This window comes from Psittacula echo (genome assembly GCF_963264785.1).
Source record: "Psittacula echo genome assembly, chromosome: 6".
In the NCBI taxonomy this organism is placed as follows: Eukaryota; Metazoa; Chordata; class Aves; order Psittaciformes; family Psittacidae; genus Psittacula; species Psittacula echo.
Genome location: NC_137743.1, coordinates 49961778 through 49975581, shown reverse-complemented (window position 1 = coordinate 49975581; position 13804 = coordinate 49961778).

The following is a 13804-nucleotide window of genomic DNA, read 5'->3' as shown; positions in this document are numbered from 1 at the left end:
AGCAACACTGGGGACAGTCTGTGGAATAATTGCTCTCTGCGTTTTATTTATTTATTTTTAAATTAATTAGCCCAGTAATATGTAAACAGGAAGATGAATTTTCAATGTCTTGCTTGGATAACCTTCAGGACAACTAGAAAAGATCACAGTGAGTCAGGCTGCAGCCCTCAGCATTCTCCAGTTAGCAGATTATTGGACAGATCTTCATTCTCTCAGTGGGGCAACTCCTATTTTCCCAGCTCCAAGTATGAGAAGTAACTTACGTGATGTCAGAACTGGAAAGGTCCAAAGGGGATTCTGAGGCCAAAACTTATGGAGATTTAGAATAACACAATCTCTCTTCTATAGGAAAAAAAAACAATTTATCAATACAGTAAATATTGCCAGGTCATATGAAGAAGCGGATAAAATCCCCTACCTACAAAAAGGCACTCTTCCCATGTTCTGCTGATCTCCAAATAGAAGTGTGGAAACACAGATGACCACTGCCTTTCAAAACATCATTAAAAAGTGCACTTAAGTCAAATGAAGGAAGATTTTATCAAACAGAGCCAGCAAGACATCTCTCCCTGACCCAGTAGAAGAAAATAACGATAGTCTTCTACATTGCTTCTTGTGATGCTTTTCTAAGTGATGTTTCGGCATGTCAAAACCATTTTAAGAACTTCCAATTATAATTAGTATTTAAGAAAACCACAAAACCACACGTATACAAGAGACCCCAATGTACAAAGGGGTCCCATAGAATATTGAAAGAATTTTTAAAACTGCACAGTCAGGTATTTAATAAATGGGGGGGGGGGGCAGGGTAAACTCCCAGAACAAATCAAAGATGTTCTTCACCCTTGTTATGAAGTGTTATCACATCTACTAAGGAAAACATCCAACTGATAGACACAGATGTGGTGAGCAGCCACCCAAATATATTGATAAGGACACAGCTTATTATCCCAGTAATCCAATCCAGGAACATAAACCTAGAATTCTGTGGAATTTTCATTTCCAAAGTTGCAAAATCCTTTTGATTCTTTCATATTTGTTAGCATTTAAAATAACTTACTAGGAAAAAAAAAAATCATAAAGCCATGCTTCTCTAGACAGTTTTTGATAATCCTATGCAAAAATCTGGTGAGTAAAAGAACTACAGTTTGGAAAACTATTGAGAACTTTGGACAATTACCAACATCAACATCATGGAGAAAAAAAAGATTTGGCTAAATTATATGCTCACTCACAACAGATAGTTTTATGAGCAGCAAATACTGAGGCTTGTGCTATTCCTTTGTGCAAAATCAAGATCTTTAAATCAAGGGAGAGGAAGAAAGAGCTAGCTGGCATTTTTGTCTAAATTTCTTTTACAAGAAAAGAAGTAGGTGCCATGTTCAAATAGCTTAAATTCTATCTACATGACTGCACCTAGTATGTCTTTCTCTTTAGAAAGGCCTGGCCAAGCATGATTTTATGATTTATCTAGAAGGGCTGGCAACCTTTGGTCATTTCCACAGAAAGGAAGTCTAATGTTGATGCTTTTGCTTGGGTGTCTGACAAGCATTTTTAAGGCCTATGAAGATTTGCATGAATTGACATCTATTGGATCCAAAGTGACAAACACACATATAAAGAAATTAAGTAGGCAAGTAAGTCTGGAAGCAAAAATTGCTTTTGGAACCACAGATACTTTCTGAATTCAGAACTGTGCAGCAGCAAAATACACAATTTAACTGTACCTTGCACATGGAAACGGTATTTCCTTTAAATTGTAGAAAACACTAGTGATTTCTACTGCTCATGTTCTTCATGTCAGGTATGATTTTATTCACCTTTATCATATTCCCCTTTATTCGTTCCTCTCTGAGATGTAGAGACCTACTCTATTTAAATTCCCCTCATAAAAGAAGTGATTCTTTTGCTATTTTTTTTAATCTGTTCTCATTTTACATTCTTTTGGTGAGGAGATATGGGTGATGGAGCAACAGAAGCTCTTCTTAATGCAAGAGCAAAGCAAAATAATAAAGGAATATAATTTTGGTTTGTTCTGTCTTCTGTTCTAAATTATTCCCAATGTAATTTACCTTTCTGATCCTTGTCCTGTTTTCAGCTGTAACAGCTATTTTTCTTCTCCTAGTAGCTGGTGCAGTGCTGTGTTTTGTCTTTAGTCTAAGAACAATGCTGATAACACATCAATGTTTTAGCTGTAGCTAAATAGTGCTTACCCCAATCAAGGACTTTTCAGTCTCTCATGCTTTGCAAGTGAGCAGGGCATGAGAAGCCAGGAGGAAGCAGAGAGAGGACGCCTGACCCAAACTAGCCAAAGGGGTATTCCATACCGCAGCATGTCATGCCCGGTATATAAACTGGGAGGAGTTACCTGGAAGGCCCAGATCGCTGCTCAAGTCAGGCTGGGTATTGGTCGGCAGGTGGTGAGCAATAGTACTGTGCGTTGCTTGGGTTTTCTGAGCTTTCATTTTCTTCTCTTGTTGTTCCCTATTATTATTATTATTATTATTATTATTATTATTATTGGTATTCTTTTTATTATCACTGTATTTTACTTTATTTTAGTTATTAAATTGTTCTTATCTCAACCTTTGGGGTTTATATTTTTCTGATTCTCCTCCTCATCCTGCCCAGAGTGGGGAAAGGGGATGAGAGAGCAAACAGCTGTGTGGTGCTGAGTTACCAGCTGTGGTTAAACCATGACAATCATACTACTGGACTGTGAGCAGACACATTAAGAAGGTACCTGCATGTTCTAAATTGCTGATGCTAAACAAAAAAGTAAAGAAATCCAAAACACCAAGGCCCTGTTCAATTACTGAAATGTACAAGGAAGATATCCATTAATAGATCCCAAATTCAGGAAGAATTATATGTTTATATTTCACCTGCTTTATACAAGTGTGATTTAAATGACTGAAACTCATTTTTACCCCCAAATTGCAATGCAATTTCCAGTAGCACTCAGACTCTACAAAGGATATGAAATTGCTGGAAATTTGTATATACTTCTATGCACAAAGTATACAATTCTGACTTCACTACAAGGGTGTACAAATCAGGAGTCATCCTAATGAGGCCAATGAAGTGATATCTAAGTGACTGATATAAAGTAAAGCAAGCCTAGAAGGATGTCCTGAAAAATGCCATGAAGTCAAGAAAGAAATCACCTGCAGAAGTCGTATTACAGAAGAAAGGCTGAGAAACAGACATATGAGTGCTCGTTCATTTCAGGACAAGTCTGAGTTGGAGTTTCTGGAAATGAAATAAAAGAAGCCAGTAAAATCTTGGCAGAGGCATGAGCAACAAGATATTCTCTGATCCAGGGGTTGGGCAGCATCCCAATACAGCGCTGGGACTTGCTTGTATTGTTAAAACCATCAGTTAAATACAAATCAGTTGGAAAGTCACCTTAAAGTTTAAAAGGCTTTCCCCAGTGATCATCTGAAAGAGGTGACAGGGCACAACATGTCTAAAGAGGAAGGGTTAAGCATTTCAAAAGGTAAAGTGATAAACTTTGGCCTCTATTCTACAGACAATCCCCTAGCTTTGCAATAATCTGACTTCTGGATGACTGAGCATAAAATCATTCTGAGTTGCTTTCAGAGACTTATGGTAAGTTGCTGCAGTTTTATGTTAATGACTTTCTGCATTCTTGACCAGGTATTTTCTTAAGGGTTGAGATCTGCCTTTTCTTAACTGCAAAAAACAAAGCTAACTGATGCCAATACCATCGGGAGAGAAAAAAAAAAAAAAAAAGAAAGGAAAAAAAGGGGTGAAAACTGAAGAGAGCTGACACTAATTATTAGAAAAACACAGCTATAACTGGGTAGGACCTGCCTTGCTTAAATTAATCTAAATCTTCATCAATGTAAGAGACAAACCTGAACTACTGTTTTGACTGTCTTTTAGCCTTTACAACAATAACCAGGTTTTTGTTGCTAAAGTTCTGTGCAGTTACTTCTTATTTGACTGTACTTACGTATCAGCCCGATGACTGCTGAGTTTACCCTTTAGGTCCTCTCTCAAGTACAAAAGAGAAGTCATTCCTTGCAACTACACTCAAAACAGTCCGAACCCAGGCACCTCCCTTCTGCCTTCTCCAGTATGCACACTTTTCACAAGCCTAACTCTAGCCGTCACAGATCACAAGACACAGCAAACTTCAACTCCATATTCAGAATGAATTAATCCAACTCACAATTTATTCACTTCATCAAAGCAAGAAATAAAGTTATTGTCATGATTGGGATTTCAAACTCCCTTCATAAAAGAAGGCACTGTAATAAGGAGTACATAAAAACAACTCTCTTTTGCTCAAATTTAAAGGCAATATTTTGGGCTGGATTCATTGTTTCTTTTATTATTGTTAAAACAAACTCACCCAACCTGGACCAGCAAGAACAATGGTCTTATGCTTTTCTGCTATTTTTAATATTTCTCAAGGAAGTTTTGAATAACCTAATGCCTCATTTCTTATCTTTTCTTTGGCAAGGAATAAAGTTATAGCAGAAGTGCAAGTCCAGCAGTAGAAACACTAATAAATTCAGACAGCCTAGTGACTACCACTATCATGCACATCTGATAATGGAAAAAGCTGACTTGACCCTATCCTCTGGACTATTTGACTTTTCAGGTCACTTGTTAGTCATGGTGCTCCTACGATCAAGAATTGAACACTGGGGGTCTAAAAAAAAAAAAAATTATAAATATATAAAAATATAAAAATTATATATTATATAATTAATTTTAATTATATAATTAATATTATATAAAATTATTTTTATATATAAAATTTATATATATATGTGTATATATATATAAAAAAATATTAGAGTGAGATGAAGTTCCCCCAAAAGACAAGTCCTCAATTTTAAAGGTGCAAAGCCATTGTATGAGCAGAGATTAAGTTTCAACATAGCCACTCAAATCCTGGCCCTAAGCAGAATATTTCTTCCCCTTTTGGATCACACTGTTTTTAGGACATGCTGTTCCCATTGGCAGCTGCAAAGAAGTTGTGTCATACCTGGCACAGATAAAGCCATAGCCAAACAGTCAGGGCCATGTAAGAAGGGAGAGAAGGCAGTGAAGGGAGTCAAGCATGTCAGAATGTGCCCTATGGGCATACTCACTAAAGAACTACAACAACAAAATATTTCCAGTTGGTATTGCAGATTAACCAAAAATTAAGAAATTCAGTGTAATTTATGAGTGACTCTGATACAAAAAACCCCCCAAACAACCAAACCTGGTTTTACCACAGAATACTCAAAAAGACATTAAGAATGCAGTAGAAATACATATTGTACCAATTACCCTCTATCAATATAGATTTCAAGATATCTGTGATCAAAAGTGACTTTTCACTTTGATGGTGATGGTCACTATGATGACATCTGGCTGGAATGAGTAGAGTTAAGTGTCTGTTACTATTTTCAATACAGACTATCTTATGCCTCAATTGCTCTAAAAAAAAATTTACTTTAAATCTAGACTTGGCAGGCCAATGCTGCAGCCCAACGTGGGTTAATAGATTTGTCAGAGTGAAAAACATCTAACAAATGAATAAAAAAGAAAAAAGGAAAATGGAAAAAGCTCACAACAACATTTGATACTAAACCTATCCACAAAGTTTACATTTAACCCATCTATGACCTATTTAGGGAGATACAAAATGGTATTTATTAACCAGCTTTATTGTCTCACTTGTACATTATCCAATTCACCAAGCAATCCGTTGCTTTTTCTTTAAAACTATAAATATCCAGGCAGGTATAAAAATTGTTAAAAAATAGCATTCTTGTTCATGTAAAAGTACAGGTAAACATCACATTCTTTAAACGCCATGTCCACAGGCTTTGGGATCACTAGGACACTTCAGCTCCCCAAACCCAAGCACTTTGAAGACCTAAAAGCTTGTGCCAACCTGTGGCCTTTGAATCACCTGCAGAGACAGCCTTCCAGCTGCTTTCAGGTAGTTGTAAGAAAGCATATGTAAAAGCTTTCCCTACAGCATGTATGACCCTGTCCAACCCATTGTCCTAGTTTCAGCTGAGATAGAGTTAATTTCCTTCCTAGTAGCTGGTGCAGTGCTGTGTTTTGTCTTTAGTCTGAAATCAACATTCTCGGTGATAACATCGGTCATAACACACCAATGTTTTAGTTATTGCTAAGTAGCTCTTACTCTAAGTCAAGAACTTTTCAGCCTCATGGTCTGCCAGTGAGGAGGGACACAAGAAGGTGGGAGGAAGCAGACAGGACACCTGACCCAAACTGGCCAAAGGGGTATTCCATACCACGGCACATCATGCTCAGTACATAAATGGGGAGGAAGTTACCTGGAAGGGACTTCTTGGATTGGGCTGGGTATTGGTCAGCAGCTGTGAGCACGTGTATTGTGCATCACTCATTTTTTTTCTTGAGTTTTACTCCTCCCTCTCTTTGTGTTGTCTCCCTTTTCACTAGAACTATTATTATTAAAATATTTTACTTTATTTAAATTATTAAAGTGCTCTTATCTCAACCCATGGGTTTTACCTTTTTCTGGTTCTCCTCCCCATTCCACTGGAGTGGGAGAATTGGAAAGAGAGGTAGGGAGTGACTCAGCAGCTACATGATACTTAGTTGCTGGCTGGGGTTAAACCATGACATCCATATAAATTCTATTCTGGAGCAGCAACCTCAGCTGCTTGGAGAAATTCAAATAAATGGCAAGTTGCTGAGCAGAAGGCAATGCCGCTCTCAGCTGAGGGGAACACTCTCATATCCTTGTCTGAACAAGACTCAATAGGACACACTGCTTTACGACAACTTAATTTGACAGCTCAGCAATGTGTGAGAACAGTGACCACTCATAGAAACAGTGCCCACTCCCATGCTTCTCCAGCAAAGACAGCTGGAGAAGGCAACTCCAATTCAGCAATAAGATGGCATTCCTTTTCTTCATCTCCAGGTTAGATAGAAATCAATGCCACTTAGACTCAGTGGAGGCCCAGAAAAGGACAGAGGTGCATACAAGTCTGGAAGTACTTGCACCTCTAATTATTAAGGAATTCTTCTCCATGTGGCCATTCTTGGTATTGCAGGACTCCTCTTCCACCTGCAAACAGGTACAAGGATCCATCATTGTAATCTTGAAGATGAAAGAGGTGCAGACTATGAAGAAAATTATTTGATTCATTCCTTCTTATGATGACCTGAAGCATAATCGTCAGCCAGTGACACCTGAATGGACCTGTCAGGAGAGCTGCACCAAATATCAGTTAGCTAGTTTATCCCAGCTACTCACAGCAGCTAAAACCATGAATGGGGTGCAACCATAACACCAATGATAAGATGCTGATTGACTTCACTGGAGTCAGGAACCATGAGAAAAACCATGAGAAAACCATGAGAAAGCCAAAATTAGCCGAGGAAGGCACAAAAATTTAAGTTTAGAAGAATAGGAGAAAACAGGGGTTTACATCCAGCCAGACAAGCCAGCACATGGAATGAGCAATAGTGTCTCCCTGACAAGTGGATGCTGCAGTCAGCAGAAACTACCAGTCATTCTCTACAAAAGCTTTCAGGGAATTCTATGAATATTTTAAAAGTTAATATTTTTGATGCACAATAAAACAAATCAAGTAAAAAATTAGATTGTTAACGTAAATATTTCATCAGTAGAGTTCTGACACAGAGAGTGTGTAATAGGGGAAAAAGTGAAACTAGAGAGTAACTCTCCAAAGTCCCATCAGGTACCTGGAGTGTAATTCTCAATAGTAAGCTTTCCTTCCAAAGGCAAAAAAATGGAAACACATCTCACAGATGCATACAGCCTTTTGAAATGATGTATTTAACTGCATGACAAGCATTAATAGAAAATACCTTGATAAATTCCAGCATATCTACTTTCAAAACTAGGGAGCTAAACCCACAAACTTTGTATTTTTTTTTTAATTTTTTTTTTTTGGGGGGGAGGGCGGTTGTTTTTTTTTGTTGTTGTTGTTGTTGCTGATTTGCCAGCAAAATGAAATGAGATTTAAATAAAGAAAAATTATTACACAGCATAATATACAGACAGAGAGATAATTTTGATGCACTACCATCTTGTGGACTATCTAGGAAAAACAGTAAATGGAGTTTCATACATGCAACCAATTCACCCTCACTGTATACACTAATCTGTGCAGAGAGCTCTAAAACTGCATTGGGTAATTATTACATAGAACTAGGAAAGGTTCACTGGTTTCATATGGTTTGGCAGATGGCATCACATCTCTTTTTGACAGCTTAGTACCACCAGGTGCTATCACCACCCTTTCCTGGGAGAAAGCTCTCACCAAAACTGCAAGATTATACAGGGCAACTGCAGAAGATCTGTGAAGCACTGTGCTGGATACAGCTTCCCTGCTGCACAATTCTAGGCTTTCCCCTGTGCTTGTGAGGGAGTTTTCGCTTGTGGCCTGAAGGATAAAACTATAGCCCAGCACTCAATGTCAATAGTGAGGATTTGCTTAGGTTGGTTAAGTTAGCAATGTTTTACAACATATTTTCATGTATATACATGTGAACGTATAAATGTAATATTTGTGAAAATGCATTAAGACTTTGTTTACATATTGTGAGTATATAAACACTGTATATATATGTGTACATATATATACACTGTATACATTTCTAATATGATAAACTTTCTCAATCATGCCTGCAACCCATTATTGCAGGTACTACCAGTGCCTCTCTGCAGTGTGGCTGAACATTCACGATGAATCATTCTTCTGCATCTCTCTTTCCCATAAGATATTTCTTGTGAGTATCGAAAAATATGCTAACAAATTTTAAACTGTGGAGAATGACATGATCTTTGCATTTAACTCAGTGTAATGAAACAGGTATATGAAGAACAAACCCGTATCAGACTTAGTTCACTCCTGGTGATATTTGAGTTTTCCTGTTAACAGGGAATCAAATGACACGTTTTTTAAAAGTGCTAAGAACATAAAGTACCTAAACATTAATACAATCTGCATAAGATGGCATATTTAAAAACGTAGTATAATGCCAAAGTCTGGTTGTATTTCTATAACATCAGTAGTGTTAAAAACACAGCAAAGTAAAGAACACAATTATTTGTACTAATTTAATTCAACTGCTATGTACAATTATGTGGTAGTACTTGAAAAGTACCTTGAAAGAATGCAGAATTAAGATTTCACTTTTAAGCTGTGAAAGATTGATCACGAACAAAATCCAAAGATTTCACAACATCAGTGCCAACTAAGAGGGCAATTTCCAAAGCTCTTTAGGTATGCAGTGATTCAGCATAGCTCCTCTTTGGGCTTTCCTGACCAGTCCTCAGTAGAGCCCTTGACCTTCTCTCTGGGTCAAGGCTGCAAGGATCTCATTGTTACAGGAAAGCACAGCTTACCTTTGATTGATTTCACTGAGTCTGGCTCTTAACAAAGCAAAGGCTGAGGCAGATTAATCAATACTGATTTAAACAAAACAAAAAAAAAAAAAAAAAAAAAGAAAGCCAAACACATTTACATTACCTTCTTTAAAACTGGCTACATCCCTTTCTGCTGAAGGTTAAATTATGCTTCCTTGTGGTGCATCTCTAACCATCCAGCAGCCCTCACAAGGCCACTATTTAGGCTCACTTTTGATCTCTCACATAAAGATGCAAACAAGTTATTGATGAATTTTGGTAAATGGCACCAGTTGGCCCTTCTGACCAAGACTAAATCCGAGATCAGAGCCCCACCACCTGTGAAGGCAGACCACACACATGCACACCTGCCTCACTCTCTCCTTTGACAGGGCTTGGTGTTCCACATAAATGGATCACAGTCACTACCAACAACCTGCTCCCCACTCAGCAGCCTTAACAACCAGTATCACATTCAGGGATATAACAGAGGCAGCTGGTTCTTCTCCCAGTGTCAAGGTGATAACCTAATCCTTTATCCTTCCATAATGATTCCCAGATCCAAACCTTTCTTATTGTTCCAAGTATCACTGTTCAGTTCCTCATCAATTTTGAGAAATACTCTCTGGTTTCCCTCTCACTTCATTTGTACAAAGTCCATTGCTAAACCTCTCTTATCCTACTTGCCACGATCACATTATATCCTTGAAACTCCCTACCACCCCTCCCCTTCCCTAAGCCCCATTTCAGGGAAAGGGGAGATACTGACCTTGAGAACAAGCAAAATCTCCAGACTGTCTACTTATATTAATCAATACAGTACAACAGACCTTTTGTCGCAAATTTTATAAAGTTAGTCACCATGATATCTTAAACTACAGCTCTAGAACTGCTGAACACACAGTAGATTCACAAAACCCCCTCAAAATGTTCTTGTTCAAAATCACATCACCCACTGCAGTAGTACCAGTTTCCAGTAGCTATAAGACAGACACCTTAAGACACAAGGAATTACTTTAAGCGGAACACTGTTCAGCTCTGGTGTCCCAGACATAAGAAGGACATGGACCTGTTGAAGTAAGGATGAAGGAGGGAAAGAAAGATGATCAGAGAAGCACCTCTTCTAGGAAGAGAGGCTGAGAGAGCCTGGTTTGTTCAGCCTGAAGAAGGCTCCAAGGAGACCTTAGACCAGCCTTCCAATACCTAAACAGGGCTTACAAGAAAGCTGAAGAGGGAGTTTTTGCAAGGGCATGTAGGGATAGGACAAGGGGGAAAGGCTTTAAACTGGCAGAGTTAGATGTAAGGAACAAGTTCTTTACTGTGAGGGTGGTGAGGCACTGGAACAGGTTGCCCGGAGAAGTTGTGGCTGCCCCATCCCTGGCAGCGCTCAAGGCCAGGCTGGATGGGGCTTTGAGCAACCTGCTCTAGCGAAAGGTGTCCCTGCCCATAGAAGGAGATGGAACTGGATGATCTTTAATATCCCTTCCAACTCAAACCATTCTATGGTTCTATGAAATTATGATTAAGAGTCTCTGATCAGAAAGGAGTGAGGGGGACTGCAATACCATCCTCTATAGTTAATATAAATCCACATAGCTTTCCAGATTTGCATCCCTTCAGACTTTGTAAAAAAGAAAACAAAACATAGCACAGTTTTAGTAAGAAAGAAATAAGCATTACTTACACAGAGTTGAGGAAGAAAAGGTTAAAACATGCATAAAGGAACATGATATTGCATCAACATAATGTGGTTAGCTTCTACTTACTACCAAAAATAACACAACAGAAATTTTATTTTAGAGTAAAATGAAGTTTTTCCCAAAATGACATTTAGATCACATTGCAGAAATGTTTCTCAAGGCCAGAAAATAAAGACATATCTGACAACCCTTCCACAGTACGCAAATATTTTTCTAGGATTATCATGTGTAACAAGCACTCTGACAAGTCCTATAACTGATAAAATATTTTTAGGGGTCATCACCTGTCACTAAGTTGCTCCTATATACGATATTTATAGGAATCACCATTTATTATTAAGGTACTGTTACAAATGTTAACATACAAATGTGGCTTTCTACTTCTCGTGATGTGCTGAACAGTAATAAGTGTTAATGATCAGACTGATACCACAGATCAAAACTCAGCACCACCTTACTGATTTTTCAGTGTATTTGCAGGAAAGTAGAGAAATAGCCCAAAATACAACCATCATCATCAGATCAATTCTGATTCAAGTTAGAAAATGCTTCTATTATTCAATTATTTTTTCGAAGAGGAAGACTTTAAGAAAACTTGATATATTGATACTGATAAAGGAAAAAATACAGCATAACTCCTAAATCTTACCCAAGGCAGAAAAAACATTCACAGCTGACTAAACAAGACTGAATTAGGGGAGAGAGAGGGGAAGAAAAAAAAAAAGACATTCAAATCCACCTATTAATAAGCAAGTGCCTACAGCACTTACAGATAAAGACAGAAAAGAAAACCTGCTCTCCAGACTGAAAATTGCGGCCATGCAGACAATGAAAACAGCCTGTCTAATCGAGTCATCCAATTTGAGATGAAGTTACTGTTTTTGCTGGCAGATTTATACCTGATCCAAAGTGGAAGATGGAGCTGGGTGTTTGCAGTGGAAGAGAAATGCTGGGTGGCCCATAGAAGTTTTTACTCTTCTTGGATGTCTTGGACCTGTTTTGTGAATCAATGAAGCAAGACAAGCTGACTTCAAAGCACTGGCTTGCTCCTGCCCATGTTTTACAGCACTATCAACTGAGAATACTTCATGACATGTCATAAAACCACAGTTTTATGGGGGTGTGTTTCTATCACATATGTAGGCATCCAAAGGATATAAAAGTAATTTTTCACAGCTCAGTGATTAATGCAGAGTTAACAACATCTGCTTTCCTGAACCAGTTTCTGAATTCATAAAAAAGAAGGCAGTTTAGGGGCACCATGAACTACCCATTAAGTGAGAGTTATGGCAATGAATGTGATATCTTGTCCTGTAAGAAACCATGTCACCACAAGCACCAAACATGAGAGAGACCAAATATGTATGAGAAGCCCTTTTTCATTTCAGAAGACTGTAGACACAAGTACACACAGTCACTAAATTTGATTTAGCTGTAGAGATGTTGGGAAACACCACTGGAATTTAAATTTAGATCTAATGAGAAAATTACATATAAATTTTAGTTTGGAATTTGTACCAGGCTCTTGATTTGATTTCAGATTTTCACACTGTTCTGCTGAGCTTTGTTAATGGAAATGTCCTTGAACAATAGAAATAACTGAAGTAGAGTAGGTTTGTCTCAGTAGTTACTCTTGTCCCTTTCTGTATTAACATAGCTACTGTAACATGGTACATAGTGCAGACAGCCTTGGGATTTTCTTAACTATTAGATATTTCGGAGAAGAAAAAAAGAAGACTTTTTATTAAAAACTTTGATTTATGAAAAAAAAGATTTGTTGGTTTGGGGCTTAAAGTGAAAATTACTTTCTCTGTTGAACTTTGCCATCTGCAACTTTCTGCTTTTTGCAAAATGTTGTAATTCAGGCATTAAGTCTGATCTTTAATTATTTTTTAAAAATTTTTTTAATTCACTATATTTTAAACAAATACATAATGAACTGGGAGTAGGGTTTACATTAAGTATTATCTTACAGCAATGAAAATTTTCCAATACAAAAATTCACAAATGGCATCATTTGTGCATCTATATTCAAAATAAGGTACCAGCTCCAGAAGACAGAAATCTTTCACCATGAACTCCAGGCAAATACAGATATGAAGATTTAAGAGTTTTCAAAAATGCTCAGCTCCTGTGGTGCTCTGACATTCAAACAAAATGGTTGAAGTTTATATTTAAAGCACTGATGTATTAGTAATGGTTTCCTTTTAGAAATATTTTAAAAATATACTTTTGAGGGTTTTAATACTTAGACCACTAAGGGTTTTAATCATTAATATATCATAATGTCATTTGATTACAAAAATCCTATAATAATAATTGTTATATTTTTCATGTAATATCTGTCTTTAGAGGAAAAACGAATTTTTGCCTAGCTCAAGCAACAGTAATATAATACCAAAAAAAGAGAAATGTGCTTGATAGTAGATAATGAAAAACAATAAAGGAAATAACTTTCATATGAAAATTCCAATGCCTTTTAAAACTATTTTTATGAAATATTATCTCACTGTTGGAAAACACAAAATGTTCCATTGCTGATTAATGTCTACTTTAAACCTCACGCAATTAATAATTAGGAAAATCTCCACAGGAAGTACATATGGCAAGCACATCCTGACATCTGACAACTATTCCAGCCAACAGAACACACAGGCTCGCTTACTGATGAAACTATCTCTCCATTTGAAGGAGTATC